Consider the following 5000-nt stretch of genomic DNA (forward strand, 5'->3'; position numbering starts at 1 on the left):
GAGCCGAAAAAAGTTAAAGTACAAACGTGCAAGCATACTAACCTAACCCTAGGTAAGGCATGTTAGAGCGAAAGACAGTAAACTCGAATGTGCCAAGAAAGAGCGGCGTGCGGGGCCGGTCGGAGCGCACACATCTCTCGGTGGCTGGCGGGCGAGAGAGTGCTGCGTCGCCGGCATCGGCGTCGAAAGAAGCCGAGCCGAAAAAAGTTAAAGTACAAACGTGCAAGCATACTAACCTAACCCTAGGTAAGGCATGTTAGAGCGAAAGACAGTAAACTCGAATGAGCCAAGAAAGAGCGGCGTGCGGGGCCGGTCGGAGCGCACACATCTCTCGGTGGCTGGCGGGCGAGAGAGTGCTGCGTCGCCGGCATCGGCGTCGAAAGAAGCCGAGCCGAAAAAAGTTAAAGTACAAACGTGCAAGCATACTAACCTAACCCTAGGTAAGGCATGTTAGAGCGAAAGACAGTAAACTCGAATGAGCCAAGAAAGAAGCCGAGCCGAAAAAAGTTAAAGTACAAACGTGCAAGCATACTAACCTAACCCTAGGTAAGGCATGTTAGAGCGAAAGACAGTAAACTCGTATGAGCCAAGAAAGAGCGGCGTGCGGGGCCGGTCGGAGCGCACACATCTCTCGGTGGCTGGCGGGCGAGAGAGTGCTGCGTCGCCGGCATCGGCGTCGAAAGAAGCCGAGCCGAAAAAAGTTAAAGTACAAACGTGCAAGCATACTAACCTAACCCTAGGTAAGGCATGTTAGAGCGAAAGACAGTAAACTCGAATGAGCCAAGAAAGAGCGGCGTGCGGGGCCGGTCGGAGCGCACACATCTCTCGGTGGCTGGCGGGCGAGAGAGTGCTGCGTCGCCGGCATCGGCGTCGAAAGAAGCCGAGCCGAAAAAAGTTAAAGTACAAACGTGCAAGCATACTAACCTAACCCTAGGTAAGGCATGTTAGAGCGAAAGACAGTAAACTCGAATGAGCCAAGAAAGAGCGGCGTGCGGGGCCGGTCGGAGCGCACACATCTCTCGGTGGCTGGCGGGCGAGAGAGTGCTGCGTCGCCGGCATCGGCGTCGAAAGAAGCCGAGCCGAAAAAAGTTAAAGTACAAACGTGCAAGCATACTAACCTAACCCTAGGTAAGGCATGTTAGAGCGAAAGACAGTAAACTCGAATGAGCCAAGAAAGAAGCCGAGCCGAAAAAAGTTAAAGTACAAACGTGCAAGCATACTAACCTAACCCTAGGTAAGGCATGTTAGAGCGAAAGACAGTAAACTCGAATGAGCCAAGAAAGAGCGGCGTGCGGGGCCGGTCGGAGCGCACACATCTCTCGGTGGCTGGCGGGCGAGAGAGTGCTGCGTCGCCGGCATCGGTGTCGAAAGAAGCCGAGCCGAAAAAAGGTAAAGTACAAACGTGCAAGCATACTAACCTAACCCTAGGTAAGGCATGTTAGAGCGAAAGACAGTAAACTCGAATGAGCCAAGAAAGAAGCCGAGCCGAAAAAAGTTAAAGTACAAACGTGCAAGCATACTAACCTAACCCTAGGTAAGGCATGTTAGAGCGAAAGACAGTAAACTCGAATGAGCCAAGAAAGAGCGGCGTGCGGGGCCGGTCGGAGCGCACACATCTCTCGGTGGCTGGCGGGCGAGAGAGTGCTGCGTCGCCGGCATCGGCGTCGAAAGAAGCCGAGCCGAAAAAAGTTAAAGTACAAACGCGATGCTAATGAGCGAGCCGTTGTCTCGACTAATATGTAGGGGGCGTTCGATCGAGCGTCTGGCTTGAGCGCTTGTCGGCCTAGCAGAACGGTCGCATTGTTATGACCGGGTTTTAGGCACCGCTGCAGGCGGCCGGCAGAGCTCTTGTTTGTGCGAAACTGAATGGATCGAGCCCGAGAGAGGGCGAGCAAAGAAAAAACGCAAATCGCTCCGCCTGGCACTGCCGGCGAGAGCGTGGACGTCGCGGCCAGCGACTGTCGAAGCTGAGTACGGCCGCAGGCGATCGCCTCGGTCTTAAACGAATGCGACGAGCACGCGCCGGGCGGCCCAGCAAGGGCCGAGCGCAGCTGTCGCAGCTATCTGGTTGATCCTGCCAGTAGTGATATGCTTGTCTCAAAGATTAAGCCATGCAGGTGCAAGTACGAGTTCTCGTAAAGCGAAACTGCGAATGGCTCATTAAATCAGTCTTGGTTTATTTGGTCTCGTGAGCGAAGTGGATAACTGTGGTAATTCTAGAGCTAATACATGCATTAAGCGCCGACTTCGGGAGGCGCGCTTTTATCAGATCAAAACCGACCGGGTTCTTCCTGTGACGTTTGATGACTCTGGATAACCACGCGGATCGTACGGTCTCTGCACCGACGACGTATCATTCAAGTGTCTGCCCTATCAACTGTCGAAGGTACGCTACGTGCCTACCTTTGTGATAACGGGTAACGGGGAATCAGGGTTCGATTCCGGAGAGGGAGCCTGAGAAACGGCTACCACATCCAAGGAAGGCAGCAGGCGCGCAAATTACCCATTCCCGACACGGGGAGGTAGTGACGAAAAATAACAATACAGGACTCTAACGAGGCCCTGTAATTGGAATGAGTACATCCTAAAACTCTTAACGAGTATCCATTGGAGGGAAAGTCTGGTGCCAGCAGCCGCGGTAATTCCAGCTCCAACAGTGTATGCTAAAGTTGTTGCGGTTGAAAAGCTCGTAGTTGGATTTTGGGCGAGCGCCGCCGGTCCGTCGCAAGGCGTGTCACTGGTTGCGTTCGCCTCACCTTCGGTTCTCCGTCGGTGCTCTTGACTGAGTGTCGGCGGTGGCCGATAAGTTTACTTTGAAAAAATTAGAGTGTTCAAAGCAGGCTGTTCGCCTGCATAGTGTTGCATGGAATAATGGAATAGGACCTCGGTTCTATTTTGTTGGTTTTCGGAGCACGAGGTAATGATTAAGAGGGACAGACGGGGGCGTCCGTACTCTGCCGTTAGAGGTGAAATTCTTGGATCGGCGGAAGACGAACTACTGCGAAAGCATTCGCCAAGAATGTTTTCTTTAATCAAGAGCGAAAGTCAGAGGTTCGAAGACGATCAGATACCGTCCTAGTTCTGACTATAAACGATGCCAACTAGCGATCGGGAGGCGTTACCATGACGACCTTTCCGGCAGCTTCCGGGAAACCAAAGTCTTTGGGTTCCGGGGGAAGTATGGTTGCAAAGCTGAAACTTAAAGGAATTGACGGAAGGGCACCACCAGGAGTGGAGCCTGCGGCTTAATTTGACTCAACACGGGGAAACTCACCCGGCCCGGACACAGGTAGGATTGACAGATTGAAAGCTCTTTCTTGATTTTGTGGGTGGTGGTGCATGGCCGTTCTTAGTTGGTGGAGCGATTTGTCTGGTTAATTCCGATAACGAACGAGACTCTGGCATGCTAAATAGTTACGCGACCTTCTCGGTCGGCGTCTAACTACTTAGAGGGACTAGTGGCGTTTAGCCACACGAGATTGAGCAATAACAGGTCTGTGATGCCCTTAGATGTCCGGGGCCGCACGCGCGCTACACTGAGTGAAGCAGCGAGTGTCTAACCTAGGCCGAAAGGTCCGGGTAACCCGTTGAACCTCATTCGTGATTGGGATAGGGACTTGCAATTGTTTCCCTTGAACGAGGAATTCCCAGTCAGCGCAAGTCATCAACTTGCGTTGATTACGTCCCTGCCCTTTGTACACACCGCCCGTCGCTACTACCGATTGAATGGTTTAGTGAGATCCTTGGATCGGCCCCGTCGCGGCTGGCAACGGCCGCGTCGGCGTGTCGAGAAGACGATCAAACTTGATCATTTAGAGGAAGTAAAAGTCGTAACAAGGTTTCCGTAGGTGAACCTGCGGAAGGATCATTACCGAAAGTGGTGGTAGGCCCCGGCCGACCGCGCACTTAATTGTCTTTGGGTGCCGCCGAGAGGGCGGCCATCAATCGGGGTTCCGCCCCGTGCGACACGCGTAACACGTTGGCATAGCAAGGCAGCCGAGTGCGATGGTGGCTTCTGGGCACCGCGCTCGATGTGCCGCCGGCCCAGCCCGGCGGTCGCTCGGCGCCGTTTGTTGGTGTTTTTGTGCAGTTGTTGTCGGTGGTGGTTTTGTGGTCGATCCCACAGTGTGACCTCCGCGCGCTTCGGCGCCGGGCGAAACGTGGAGGACGACTCTTAACGGTGGATCACTCGGCTCGCGAGTCGATGAAGGACGCAGCCAAGTGCGAGAAGTAATGTGAATTGCAGAACACATTGAACGTCGACCTTCTGAACGCGAATTGCGGTCTCGGGTCAATCCCGGGACCGCGTCTGCCTCAGGGTCGCGTTCGTCCTCACCCGAGGGCCGTCGCCTGGCCTCTGCGAAGACGGCCGGGCGTCGCCCCAAGTTGAAGCGGTCGCCGAGCTTTCTCGGCGCGACCGCGTGTCCCGTACACCGCCGACCCCTTGACGTGTTCAACTACGTTCGAGGGGCGGGTCCAGGTCGGTCGGTCCGGTCACGAGATCAAGACCGACGTGGGCCAAGGCGGCGACGGTACGCGCTCGGTCGGCGCCGGCGGCGACGACTTGCGATGCCAGCGGGCCGTGTAAGAAGCGGCCCGCTTGACACATACGACCTGAGTTCAGGCGAGAGCACCCGCTGAATTTGAGCATATTATTAAGCGGAGGAAAAGAAACCAACAGGGATTCCCTGAGTAACGGCGAGTGAACCGGGAAGAGTCCAGCGTCGAATCTGCGCGCTTTTTGAGCGCGCCGAGTTGTGACGTACGGAAGTCCCAGTGCGGCTGACGGCGAGCGCCGGTGTCCTTCTGATCGAGGCCTCGTCCCACGGCGGGTGTTAGGCCCATAGGGGCGCTTGCCTTGGCCGCTTCGGGTCTTCTCGGAGTCGGGTTGTTTGGGAATGCAGCCCAAAGCGGGTGGTAAACTCCACCTAAGACTAAATACGGTCGCGAGACCGATAGCGGACAAGTACCGTGAGGGAAAGTTGAAAAGCACTTTGAAG

At 55.0% G+C, this 5000-nt stretch overlaps 2 non-coding genes and 1 pseudogene across 2 annotated transcripts; all 3 read left to right on the forward strand.

Annotated features, from left to right (window-relative positions):
• The first annotated feature begins 2061 nt into the window (after positions 1 to 2061).
• On the forward strand, positions 2062 to 3871 carry LOC144430874 (small subunit ribosomal RNA). The gene has a single exon (XR_013479787.1). It is a non-coding gene; the product is annotated as a small subunit ribosomal RNA (ribosomal RNA).
• Positions 3872 to 4169: 298 nt separating this feature from the next.
• LOC144430963 (5.8S ribosomal RNA) lies at positions 4170 to 4323 on the forward strand. The gene has a single exon (XR_013479825.1). It is a non-coding gene; the product is annotated as a 5.8S ribosomal RNA (ribosomal RNA).
• Positions 4324 to 4610: 287 nt separating this feature from the next.
• LOC144430936 (large subunit ribosomal RNA) overlaps positions 4611 to 5000 on the forward strand; it is a 3642-nt pseudogene continuing 3252 nt past the window's right edge.

The sequence above is a fragment of the Styela clava genome, chromosome 12 (genome assembly GCF_964204865.1).
Source record: "Styela clava chromosome 12, kaStyClav1.hap1.2, whole genome shotgun sequence".
NCBI classification, from domain to species: domain Eukaryota; kingdom Metazoa; phylum Chordata; class Ascidiacea; order Stolidobranchia; family Styelidae; genus Styela; species Styela clava.